General features: G+C 34.2%; 1 protein-coding gene across 2 annotated transcripts in view; it reads right to left on the bottom strand.

The window, feature by feature from the left end:
* Window positions 1–15,000, bottom strand: part of LOC145242046 (protocadherin beta-2-like) — a 186,107-nt gene that overhangs the window by 555 nt on the left and 170,552 nt on the right. The window lies entirely within an intron of this gene.

Below are 15,000 nucleotides of genomic sequence, written 5' to 3'. Positions count from 1 at the left end.
AAATATGTAGGAAAAATGGCACAAAGAAAAAAAGCACTATTTTTTTCTATTTAGCGCTGCTTTACTATAACCATAAAATTGTTGTGGTTTTTATAGTAATGTCTGCCAATAAAATCAAAATCTCATGCCATTAGTTGCAATCTTAATCCATATAATAATGCATCTATCTTTATATATATATATATATACTAGACTATCCGTGACCCGTTAGGTCCGTATGTTATATTAGGCATGGAATTAATGTATGAGCATGACACTTGTGACGTAAAGAAAATAGGTTTTTGTGACATAACAGAAACATTTCTATGAAAGTATATTAAAATGAAAAAAGAATATAGATATATTTCTCTGAGTCGTCCTGTTTATAATTCTTCATTTTTGAAAAGACACCCACGCACATACGTTGTAAGTTAGCTGTTTACAATAAAGAATGTTGATCAGTATGGTTTCAATCACCTATAACTGTGAAACCAATCGTATAAAATATTATTTCGAATTTGTTATCCATTTTCCAAACACCGTGTACTTTAACATTTTTATATCTTTGTAACATTGCAGGAACAAACAAACAAAAATAAATAGGCAAAAAACATAAATTCGATTCGGCATTCTTCTCAAGTGCAAACGAAATTCATCCACTCGTGGTTCCCCCCCCCCCAAAAAAAAAATCCCACCCCATTACACCTTCAAAGTTCCTTCACACACACGCCAGCTAGCATTCAGCTCAACCTTCATACGTCCATCTTACCCGGTACGGACTTGTTTCTCCTTCGACTACGTGGTATATTTTCTCTTTCCTTTTCTTGTGACATAAGCTCGCCCACACTTGCTAATTTGCATACGTGCTGCCATCCCTCGGCTGCTGCTGATTCTCCCATAGGCGCTCTGCTACATTATGATTAATCAAAAGTCATCATATTAAATATTAAATTAAATTTACTAACAAATTATCGCTTGATTTGAGATTAAATTTACAAAAAAAATATCGTTTTTAACTTAAATATTTCTTTAGGTAAGCAACAATTTGAATATATTGAAAGCAACAAAAATATTTTTCTTTTAAACATGTTCCTTTCAGGCTAGCAGAACTGAGGTACCGAATTTATATCCCATTTATTGGAAACTAATGTTGAATGAAAAGTATCTCTTAAACTGTGTGTGTGTGTCCCCGTTGTTGTTGTTGTTTTTGATGATGATGATGCTGATGATGATGATGATGATGATGATGATGATGATGATGATGATGATGATGATGATGATCTACCCGGATGTTTGTTATTGTTGCTGCTGTTGTTTTTGTTTGTTTTGTTTTTTGTTTTTGTTTTTTGGTCCGCCGGAGGTAAGTCAAATTTTACTGAATTTTTTCTTAAGAAAATGAATCATAGACATGAGTGACTATCAAGATGGATGGATTGTGAAAGCCATGAATATTTCATAGATATTTGCATTTGCATTACTGAATCGTTTTCTTTTAAGATGGAATTAAAGAGGAAGAAAATTACAATCGGGACATTCAACAATGGTATGTATTATTCATCCAGTTAATATAATTCAAGTTTAATCAATAGTTCCTATTATCACAATAATATCTTATTATAATGGAGACACAATGTACATTCGTCTGTGAGAGAACTTATGACATTGTCTACATCACAATTCTCAAACTTTTTGCATGATAGTATCAGTCTTAATGATTTCATTTAAAATCTCACTGAATGAAGCTGAGTTCACCAATGATTGTTTCCCTAATGCCGTTCCCCATATATTAAATGGCTCAGAATACATGCTAAAATATACATTTATTCTGAAATTGTTACGTATGAAAAAATATTGTTTTAATTGTTCTAATTAGCCGTAATTTGTAATTAATTGCAGTAGTCATCAATCTTTCTCTTTCTATTTCTCTCTCTAAGCTATCAAATTTTTCTCACTCCTTCTCAACTACTCCCTAATGTGAGTATTTAGAGAAAGGGCGACTTTTTTCTTGTTCTGACATCTAATTTTTTTATGTAAGTCACTCGAGACAAATCATGAAGCCACTTGATGTAAGAAACTAACAAGAACGAAAGATAATTATTGCATAGACAAGAGCTGTCTATTGACCTTAGCATTGAAAAGACCAAGGCTGTAGGTAGAAGGAAAACAGTGAGCAGGAAGAGAGTTCCACAACCTTGCAATTCTCAAAAGGAAGCTACTGGGATAGGAAGCTGTATTATAATGAGGTACTAAAACAGCAAATTGATGGAGACTACTAGACCAACGAGTCAAACGAGCTGTAACAAAGGAAGCAGGGAATAGATCAAACAATTCTGAAGAACACATGCTATAATGGTATTTGTAGATAATTTATATATGTGTATCTATAGATTCAGAATTTAATAATTATGAAAAAAATCTGCAATTAGCTAAATCTAAAGAACATTAGTAAAAATACATTTAAATGAGTATAACTGCTTAAAAAGGAGAAGAGTTAGGGATCGGCAGACTGTTTCGATGCATCACAGCTCTTCACCATCGGTAGACGTGCAAGAGCTTCAGACCGAAATATTTTTGAAAATCTGAACTTTTATCCATTGCAATATCGATACAGACTTATTGTTCATATAAATAATGTGTTGTACGAAGCCCTTTGGATTATTGCTAATGATAGCTGTCAATTTTACTTTCCACAGTACTCAACCCATGAAAGAAAAAGAGAGGCTTATACATTGTCATCTGTACAAATTGTTCTCCTTTAACACAGCTCTTCAGTGTGGCTAGACATGTAAGTGCTCCCAGACGAGATTGAAACACGTTTCTTTTTTTTCTTTTTTCTTTTGGTGGTCAGAGCTTTTCTCCTCTGTATCGTTGGTACCAGAAATTAAGGTAAATCTCACTGTTTGTATAAAAACAATGTAAGCAGGCGAAGAACGCTTTATTTATTTTTACAAAGATATTTGCATTATGTATATAGTCGTCAAGAGACAGACTGTTTTGCTGTATTATATCTCCTCAGCGTGGCTAGACAGATATAGGTCTCGAGTTGAGATTGAAACTAAACCATTTAGTAAATAGTGCTTTTACCTATCCGATCATCAGTCATATCTCAATGTTTATATAAACTCTGTCAATTACTGAATGTGTTCTGTTTGTTTTCAGATAGACCTTTGCATATATATATATATATATATATATATATATATATATATATATATATATATATATATATATATATATATCGTTGTTTGTTTGTTTACGAACAGGCGATTTGAGCACTATAAAAGTGGTGGCGGGTGTCTATTTAAATAGATATTCCGACGAGTTATTTACGGGCATCGATTCCATGGTCGAGTGGGAGAACTGCCGACTGTCAACACGACGGTTCTAGGTTCAATCTTTGGCTTGAAAGAGATGCTAGTCTAGCGGCACTGATGAGTTGTGATACAACGAAACAATACTGTATGTGGATGACTAATAACCCCCCTCCCCCTCTTTGGGTTGAGCACTTTGTAAATATATTTTCACCCAAAGCGTATTTAAGTGAATAAGCGAAGCCCACTGTTTGTTTGTAAACAAACTGACAGTTTGAGCACTGTTCGACGGGCAAATGCTAATTTAATAGGCATTTGAGGAGAAACATTTACGGACACTGATTTTTGGTCCGATGGTTAGAGCTGTCAACTGTCAACACAACGGTTGTAGGTTCGATCCACGGCTGGGAAAAGGTGTATGTCTAGCCACACTGATGAGTTGTGATACAACGAAACAGTACTGTATGTGGATGACTCTCTCTCTCTCTCTCTCTTATATATATATATATATATATATATACACACACACACACATACTAAAATATGTATATATATATATATATATATATATATATATATATATATATATACTAAAATATGTATGTAAAATAAGAATTACAGTTAAGTTTACCAAAATGGTCCAAGATGGCAAAACTAAAGTAAATTATAAATATTAAATGTTATTCCACGGATTTCTGCCTTTTGGATTAATTTGGATGATCTTCCAATTACGCGATTCCCTTGGATTTTACTTGTGCGAATGGAAATTTAACTAACTTTCTTTGATTCTGCATCTTTGGATTTTACCGTCATTGGATATTTTACCCTTCACCAGAATATCCATTCACGTGAAATCATCTTTTTCTGCACCCTATTCCCTCTGCTTCGCTTTTTGTTATCAAGTAAGATCTATGACTTACGTGTAGTTTCATTAAATACTTTTGCAAGCAAAATCCGATCCTGCATTTTGCTAAATCCTACCTTCTGATGAGAAGGAAAGTATTTCTTCGAAACTCTGTGGATTAAGGACTATTCACTTATTTAGTGTTTCCTTTTTAAAATTAATTATGTTTAACTCTTTTTCAAAGTGTTTTTAACATGTTTTATTAACTATTTGCTCTTATATATATATATATATATATATATATTAATGAAATGGGTGTATTTCTCTTTCTTATATGATATAACAAATGCAGAAATGAAACTGACAACCATCATGTGCAGATGACGCTGTCTCCAAACTTAGATTTACGTATGATCTATCATCAATTTTGAGTACTTTGTCCTATAAATATAGCAACAAATCCAACTATATTGATTAATTTATGCATATGAAAAGGTCATAAAAGATAACTATATATATATATATATATATAATATAAAATCTTTTCTGACCTTTTGACAGACCAAGAAAAGATAAGTAGATATTGATTTGAAAAAGGGCAATTTCTGAATGATCTTGGAGACCTTCAGAATAAGCGAGAGTTGCCTTTATCCCCATGAATTTATAGTTGACAGTTTAGCTTCCATATTGCCGAGGCAGCACACAGCCATCAATCTCATAATAGGCTTTCAGATAAAGAAAGACTTAGAATTGTCCAAATATATAACAAAGAAAGGTGAACTCACATATATGATCAGACGTAAATATGCGAATGCATGTGTGTGTGTGTGTGTGTGTGTGTGTGTGTGTGTGTGTGTGTGTGTGTGTGTGTGTGTGTGTACTTATTCTGTGTTTATCTCTTCTTATTTGTACACGTAAAATCTATTTAAAACTACATTAGATGCACAAAAAAAACAGTCTCTCTTTCTCTTTCTTTCTTTACCCCTCTCTTTCTTTCTATCGCTCTTTCACATATATATATATGGCACAATCATAAGTTCTCGCCAGATCACCGAAGTTAAGCAACAATGAGCCTAGCCAGTACCAGATGGGTGACCATTTGGGAAAGCGAGACGCTGTATGTACCGTGCCAATAGGTAGAAGTTTCCAAGTTGGTGTCTGGAGGCGCGTTTAATTCACTGGGAGAGATGCAGCCCCAGTTTTTATTAAGACATGCATCTAGGGGATGCACGTGCTGCTCTGTCTTGTGGCAGCGATTGCATTAACGAAGATTAGCAATTGTATCAAAAAGATGGTTGGTTCTACACAAAGCCTTCACCACTATAAACTAATCATCCATTATTATGTACAAATGTTGAAACTGGAAAAATCTTTTTATATAGAATTTTATGCACACAGCGTTAACCAGTTTTAGTTTAATTTTTTCAGATTTTAAAACTTATACAAAAAAAAGATAAGATTTTAGTCATGAGTCACTTTTTATATTCGTTAATTTAAAATCTATTATTTTCATCGATGATTTTGATTTTTGATTATAATTGAAAAATGTTTACATAGTATCAGTTGTTTAAACGGGACTAAATAATTAACTGTTTTAATTAACTGTTGCAAACTTAGTATAGAATTTAACACAATATGGGAACCATTAATTCTAAATAATATATATATATGTATATATATATATATATATATATATATATATATATATATATATATATTAGCAAAAGACCCATCGTTGACTTGGTTCAAAAACAGCCTACAGAAAATGGACTCTGATTTATGAAAGTATGATAGGTTATGAAACGGAAGGGATGTAAATTGGTTGACCTGTTCCTTGTATGTATATATATATGCATATATATGTGTGCACATATGTATGTACACATATATATATTTATATATAAACTAAAAAAAAAACTAGATTTAAAACAGATCAAGATACTAAATATCCAGGCTAAATGGAGCACACACAAAGGAACAGGTCAACCAGAGGTCAAATAGGCCTTTGTTCGATAAGTGCATGCTCATTGGCTGATAGGAAGGGCGCGGTTGATACTAGGAAGCTGATTGGCTAACTAAAATCTCAATAGAAGATGCGCATATAAAAACGAGAAACAACCACAGAATTCGCGCATACGCCTGAAGAGTCCTAGAGTGAATGAAACGCTAAATATTCAGTGTAGCTTAATCGCCATATATATTTTATAACTTACATATATGTATATATATATATGCATATATATATATACATATATATACATATATACACATATATATACATATATATATATATATACATACATATATATATATGCATATATATATATATGCATGTATATACATATATATATATACGCATATATATACATACTGTATCGGCCATAATATAAGGAACGGAAAAAAATTTACAATTATTCATGTATATTTAAAAAATTAATGCATGGATTTTTCTGAAATACTCAGAATAAACAAATAGAACCAATGTGTATAAACTAGTAAAAAAAAAAAAAATTACGATTCAATATTGAGAAATATTTTAGTTTAAAATTATATCTGTGGATTTATCCTGGCCAAAAGTTAAGGAACGAAATAGAAAATTTATTTTTAAGAGACTAAACTTTACATAAAAATAGCTAGTTTTTATATTGGAACTGCTGATAAGTACAACAAAGAAAAATGGCGTCACCGACTCGCAAAAATTTGTCTCTCCAAGAAAAAAAATTAATTTTAGACAATTACAAAGAAAAGAAATCAATTTCAACAATTTCTAATATCGTTTGAAGATCAAAAAGTGTTGTTCATCGTGTGATAGCTCGATATAAGAATAAAAATACATTAGAAGCATCCCTTAAAACCGGCAGACCCCCTAAAACGTCTCAAAGAGAAGATAGGATTATGGTAAGGCAGGCTCTTAGTGACCGATTCAAATCCGCAACATCAATTTCTCGTGATTTTAATGAACAGACTGGGAAAAATATATCTAGAAAAACTGTTTCTCGACGGTTAGCAGCTGCCGGATTGCATACCAGGGTGCCAGTATCTAAACCCTTGATCTCCAAGAACAAAAATAGCCGTTTGAAGTTTGCCCATGAGCATGTCGTCTGGACTGATGAACAATGGGCTAAGGTTCACTTCAGCGATAAATCCAAGTTCAATTTGTTTGGATCTGATGGAAAGAAGCAAGTACAGCGTAAAGCAGGTGAACGATTATCCTCCAAATGTGTGTTAAAAATACACTTAAATTCGGAGGGGAAAGTGTAATGGTGTGGTGTATGATATCATCGGAAGTAGTTGGCCCTCTAGTTCGAATCTATGGTAGGGTTAATGCGGACACTTATAAGCAGCTCCTTCAACAACATGTCATTGAGAGCTTACGCCTTTCACCTAATCAGCCAAGCATTTTTATGCAAGATAACGCCCCTTGCCATAAAACTAAAAAAGTGATAAGTTACCTCGAGGAAGAAGAAATAAGAGTAATGGACTGGCCAGCGCAGAGTCCGGATCTGAATCCGATAGAAAATGTTTGGAAAATGATTGGAGAAAGAGCACAGGCGAGGAATCCCCAAAATCAAAATCATTTGTGGAATTTATTGAAGGAAGAGTGGGAAAGATAAATCCTGAATTTTGCAAGAAACTAATCCAGTCTTGTGGTCGAAGATGCAGTGAGGTCATAAAGAATAAAGGGATGTTCACTAAATATTGAATGAATTTATTTTTTAAAACATTTGAACTAAAAAAAACATAAAGTTTCTATTTCGTTCCTTAACTTTTGGCCAGGATAAATCCACAGATATAATTTAAAAGTAAAATATTTCTCAATATTGAATCGTAATTTTATTTTTATTTATTTTTTTTTTTTTGGTACTAGTTTATACACATTGGTTCTATTTGTTTATTCTGAGTATTTCAGAAAAATCCATGCACTAATTTTTGAAATATACATGAATAATTGTAATTTTTTTTTCCGTTCCTTATATTATGGCCGATACTGTACATATATATGCATATACATACATATATATATATATATATATATATATATAATACGCATCAAGTGTGCTTGAAAGCCAAATCAGAACGTAATAGCAGGAAAATAAACAAATATTTTACTTGTTTGAAATGTATAGCATATATATGCACTGAAACTAAAGCTGCTTTCAGGACCGGCAGCAACCACTGTAAAAGAGTAATAAAAAATGCATGAGAACTATATGTTCAATCCGTTAAATCCAAAGTAGCTGAGCAGCGGCTTGGTTCCCACCAGTTCTGGCAAATAGCAAATAGGATTCTGAACAGAAACCTGCGTTCTATCCCAACCATTATCAATGGACCAGAGGTCATCTCGACAGTATCCGACAAGGCCAAACTATTTGCCAAAAACTTTGCAGCAAATTCTTCCCTGTGCGACGAAGGCCATCAACTCCCCGTATTCCCTCTTATAACAGACAACACGCTATGCAACATACACATATCTGTGCATGAGGTCGCCAAGCTAATCAAGAACCTTGATTCCAGTAAAGCAACTGGCCCTGATGGCATTCCAATTATACGTAGTGTTGAAAAAGCTTCAACCAGAACTTGCCCCTATACTTACAAGACTATTTAAGGAGAAGTGCTTTCAAACACCTTGAAAACCTCATCAGTATGCCCTGTATTTAAGAATTCAGGCGATAAGTCATCTCCCTCTCAGTACAGACCAATACATCCCCTGTGTGTCATGAGTAAGTTGCTGGAATACACAATAAATAGAGAAGTAGTCAACCACCTCAGCAGAAATAACGTTCTTAGTGACACGCAATATGGTTTCCGTTCTGCTAGATCTACAGCAGATGTGTTAATGGTTATATCTCATAGGATTAGTGAATCTCTCGACAAAGGCTTCATTTCTAGGGCAATTGCTCTTGACATATGAAAGGCCTTCGATAAGGTTTGGCATAAATGCCTACTACACAAGATTTCCAGCTACGGTATAACTGGAAATGTTTTCTCAATCATTAAATCATTTCTTTCTGATAGGCTCATAAGAGTAGTGGTTGATGAGCAGAAATCAGAGGCCTGCAGTATTAATGCTGGAGTCCCTCAGGGGTCCATACTTGGCCCAACTCTCTTCCTGATCTACATCAATGATCTCCCAAAACACATACTAAAATCTTTCGTTGACATCTATGCTGATGACACGACTATCTATGGCAACACATCAAAGGTCGTAAATGATGATGTTCCCTCTGATTCTCTCTCCTCTGATCTTGAGAGCGTGGTACAGTGGGGAAAGAGGTGGCTGGTTAATTTTAATGCATCTAAAACCAAGCTCCTATCTCTATATCATAAACGCTCTGCTCCCCATCTGGCATCAATTGAAATGGATGGCTCTCGTCTAGGGGAGGCCCTATGTTTTGATAAGCTTCTGGGTTTCACCTTTACTCCTGATCTGAAATGGAACACATACATCAAGTCTGTGGCCAAGGTCGCTGGGAAAATGGTGGGATCCTTCTACCGCTCTAGAAGATATCTCACTGCTGATGCAATTCACTATCTATATAAAAGCCAAGTACGTCCAAGGATAGAGTACTGCTGCCACATCTGGGCAGGAGCTGCTAAAAACAGCCTATCCTGCCTTGACAGAGTACAAAATAGACTTTGTGGCTTGGTGGGGGATGCCCTTTTCTCTTCCCTGCAACCTCTCTCCCACAGAAGAGACGTAGCGAGTCTGTCTTTGTTCTATCGTTATTTCCATGGCAAGTGCTCGTCTGAGTTCCATTCTCTGGTCCCCGCTCGCCAATCTTTTTCAAAAAACACCCAACTAGCTGAAACCACCGTCAATAATTTTCCCCACTCCTTATTTGTGTCTAAATCAAAACATAGATTCCATGAACAAAGCTTCTTTCTGTTCCGCTTGTCTGTTTTTCTCCCGACTTCAACCTGGATGTCTTCAAGTCCGACATAAACAAGTTCCTGACTAACCGCCCCCCTAAATAATGATATCAATTCTCCAATACTATTGCTACACTATCCCATTGATTACTGCACACACAATAACCCTTATCCCCGAGTGGCCACTGGGCCTTGATAAGTGGTGAACTCCATGTAAAAAAAAAAAAATATTTCAGAGCTATGCTCTATCCTCAGTATGCTGTTTTCTTTCTTCTTTTTTTCCTTTTCTTCTTCCTTGCCATGTTATAAAGTTGGAGAAAGATTTCAAAATACAACCGCTAAGATACAACGCGTGGCTCTTTACAAACAGTCTTTTCTTTCTCCAACTTTACAGCATGATAAGGAAGAAGAAAAGGAAAAAAATAAGAAAGAAAACAACACACTGAGGATGGAGTTTAGCTCTGAAATATATTTATGTTATAAATTTCAAACAAGTAAAATATTTGTTTATTTTCCTAATATTATGTTGTGATTTGGCTTTCAAGCACACTTGATGCATATTTTATTTTATTCAAATTAAATTAACGTTTCTATATGAAATCACACCCTTGATATATATATATATATATATATATATATATATATATATATATATATGTATATACAGGGTGTCCACAAAGTCTGGCTGCATAATCTACATGGTGCCCACAAAGTCGCGCTGCATAATCTACAGGGTGCCGATAAAGTCTGACTACATAATCTAAAGGCTGGCCACAAAGTCTGGCTACATAATCTACATGGTGCCCACAAAGTCTGGCTACATTAAGTAGCCAGACTTTGTGGACACCCTATGTATATATATATATATATATACATGACCCGATGGAAGTATGTCCCCCTCACCTCAACTGAAAAAAAATTAAACTATGGTTGTTAGTGGGAGCCATTGCTCACCCAGTGAAATAGCAGGCACTGGCGCCTGTGGCCAAAATGAACGTACCATGCTGAAGTAACAATGTTAGCATCTATAAACCCATTCGAAATATATAGACGAAATGTGTCGGTCTGAAACATCAACAGTTTACACGTGTTTAATGGTTAAAGACTCGAAAGACTCGAGAGCAAGGCATTATAAACTTTTTTGTTGTTTTGATGAAGACGTTATAATATGTCTCTTAGTGATGCCATATTTTAATGTTAGTAAGCGTTCATTAATAAAGTGTAGAACTGGATTCTGGAATATGATAATTTTCAGAAATCAGCCAATCAGAATGGTCAAAGTTTGACGAGGGAGCCTTTATTATTTATGAATCGGAAATTGGAAAGATTATGTCTATATATTTATGGGCCAGTTACGGTCGGTGTAATCACAGAATCTGTGGAACTTGTAGAATTTGTACCAGTGACAAATATTAGTATAGGGACTCCTTCCTCTAAAGATGTTGCACTTGTGATAGTGTTACTCATAGGATGCAATGCAGCATTTTATTATCATGACTTAATGTGTCTAAAAGTTACATAAGATAGTGGCTATTAGCCTAAATGTATTGAATTTGTATGTGGCATCTGTTGTTGCAAACCTACGATACTTTGGTCCAGAGAGGAATTTCTGTAGTCATTTTATTAACCTATGATACTTTGGTCCAGAGGGGAATTTCAAAACCATCTTTGTCACTTCCTCATTTTCCCTTGGTCTTCCAGTGCCAACTGACCCTGCTTTCTCAACTGCTCTACATTTTCTTACCCAAGAACTCTTATCAATTCTTTCAGTGTTTCCAAACCAAATAATTGTACCCATCTTGCTATACAGTCCAGATTTGTTCATCCTCTCAGGACATTAGATCTACGTCCTTCTTGAGGACTCATTACATCTATTCTTTTTTAACATCTGTATCCTTACAGCACATTATCAACCCCTGTTAGCAAAGTGGGCGTCACCACTTATCAAGATCCGAAGGCCACTAGAGGATAAGGGTTAATGAATGTAAAGTGGTACTGTAGTGATCATTAATGGTGTAGATTGGGTAGAATCTGGATTATTTAAGGAGATGGCTCAACAAGAACTTGTTTACATTGGACTTAAGACTATCATTTTGTAGTTGGCCAGGAATCAGGCCAATAGAATAGTTTTCCACAGGCGGGCAGTTCATACTGCATACATATAGATTCATCCCTCGGTCAACAGTGGTAACTCTCTACTGGTTAATAATGGCAGAAGTTCCATGAATTTATTTAATCCATCCCTAACTTCTGTTGTGATATTAGCACCAGCCCTGTACAGTGATACAAAGCTATAGTACATATACAAATAGAGCGCTGTCTAGTGGCGGTCGATGTTTATATACGAAAGACTTAGATATCATTTACTAGACATACAGTGATTTAGGACAACTTTACGTTTGCAGAATAAAAATTCAATGAACTAGTAATAAATAAATTTATTTACTATGACCGTCGAAAACAATTCACCTCAAAAAGGTGCTCAATAATAAATAAAGCAATTTATTAAGTATAAAATTGTATATTATTACAAACATTATGTGGTTAAACATTTACAGACTTGTTTCGGTCAGAGCTACGAAAGTTATTTTCCATGACTGTTAAGAATAGTTAATCTGAAAAATATTAGCTATTGAACAGATTTGATTTATTTTACTTCAGTTGGAGTTCTAAAAGGCAAGGTGCTCCTTCCTAGGGGCTAACACTCGGTCTCTATGGGCTACATAGATATTCGAATATTCCATTAAATCTCATTTTATTTCTCAAATGTTGAGTTAGTAAAGAAGTTATGAATATTAATTTTCTCTCTGCAATTGACCAGTTAAATATGTTATAATATATCTGCCTTGTGGTCTATTGGTATTACCAATTCCATTCCAGAACAAGAATTCATCTAGTCTGGTGGGTTATCCAGCTTAGTGCTGTAATTTCAGTTAGCATCACTTGGAGAAGATGCACCATTCTTCATAAAAACTAGTGTAGGTTAGTCATACCAAAGAGATATTTTGGGCTGCGAATGTGATTTTGAATATTTAAGTAGCTCATAGAGATCAAGTGTTAGCCTTAGGAAGGGTTTACTTTTAGAGAAAGGTATTCCCATGCTAGGTTATCCTGACAAACCCCTGAACAGAGAGACATTAGACACTCGATAGTGTCTAGTAGGCAGTCAAGTTCTCTCTGGTAGGCATTCACGTTTTCTCCAAATGTTCAGCCAAATAATGTATATATAAAAAATTTTATATATAATATATGGACTCTCTCTCGTCGATTTTGAGGTATGAGCTTCACACAGCAATTAAGTTGTCTGAAATCAACACAAATGAAGTAGTGAAGGCTTTGTGTAGAACCATACACACTTTTTAGAGCAACTGCTAAACATAGTCGGTGAACTGATTGTTACAGACAGTGCGGTCAGTAAACCTTAGGTTTTACATAAGAGTGTTCCTTCTCCTAGATGTGTATCTTAATGAAGACTGATGGGGGTTTTAAACATGCCTCCAGATACTAAGCTGGAAATCTCTGCGACCCGGCAGAATGGATACAGCGCCTAGTATTCGCAAATGGTCACCCATCTGGTATTGGAGAGACTCCTGGTTGTTTAACTCTGTGTGTGAACATGATTATGCTGTGTGTATATTAAATAAATGTGTTTACATACTTATATCTCTATATGTATATACATATGTGGATATATATATATATATATATATATATATATATATATATATATATATATATATATATATATATACTTCATTTACTCACATAAATTAATATACGAAAGTATAAATTTATGCGTAAACTTTAAGTATTTACTAATGAAACGCGGAATATTCAGTGTAGCTTAATCGTCATATATATTTCATAACTTACTATATATATATATATATATATATATATAGTATATATATATAGTATATATATAGTATATAGTATATATATAGTATATATATATATAGTATATATATATATATATATATATATATATATATATATATATATATATATATATATATATTCACATGAAACTGCCAGTGCGCTTTTGCATGCATTCAAAATGTGTATGAGTTTAATTTTAATATTTATTTAATGTACGCATATGCGTATATACGCGTCTCTCATTGTTGTGTGTGCATAGTGCTTTGTTGAGTCAATATGCACGTGCAATGTATGCATCCGGAAATATCATTTGTTCTCTCTGTGAAAAGGTGCATGCATGTGTGCACACTATGCACGAGCCGAGTGCGCGTGCCTTCGCTAGCAGAGCGTGTGCGTTCAGCAGACCATTAACTTCATTGCTCGGCTCCAGTAACATTATTATGTTCTTAACTGGATTGAAATAAAGAAAGGGGAGGGGGAAGAGGATAAGTAAGCGGGTATTGGAGTGGGGGCTGTAGGGCAAAGAGCATAAGTGGGGTGAAGGGAGTGAAGTGAGAGAGAATAAAATCTATGACTTTTGGGGAAGAGAAGAGAGTATGGTCTGAGTCGGCGGGCATGGGGGATTATTGAAGGTGGACGAAGAAAGTGGTTCCTTATACGACGGCGAATGTCTTGTAAACTTCATTTAACGATGACGACAATAATGATGCCATTGGCTCATGGTAAGTAAGGAGCCAAGAGATAAATAAGAAATTGGTTGGCCTTTACTTATCTATTTATTTATTTCTCTATTTAAAGAGTCATAATTGAGTAGACAGAGTCTATAAGAAATATGATATATATATATATATATATATATATATATGTATATATGTATATATGTATGTATATATATATGTATATATGTATGTATATATATATGTATATATGTATGTATATATATATATGTATATATGTATGTATATATATATGTATATATATATATATATATATATATATATATATATATATATTTCTCTGTCCCATTAATCCCCCTCCCCTCATTTTATATTCAAATATAATGGGCCACTTACGTTCTCTGCCCTACAGAATAATCAAGATATGAATATAGTAAGA

The sequence above is a fragment of the Euprymna scolopes genome, chromosome 21 (genome assembly GCF_053919585.1).
Source record: "Euprymna scolopes isolate OS-2025 chromosome 21, ASM5391958v1, whole genome shotgun sequence".
Taxonomy (NCBI): domain Eukaryota; kingdom Metazoa; phylum Mollusca; class Cephalopoda; order Sepiida; family Sepiolidae; genus Euprymna; species Euprymna scolopes.
The sequence above is the reverse complement of the archived record's forward strand: the minus strand, read 5'-3'. Positions and strand labels throughout refer to the sequence as shown.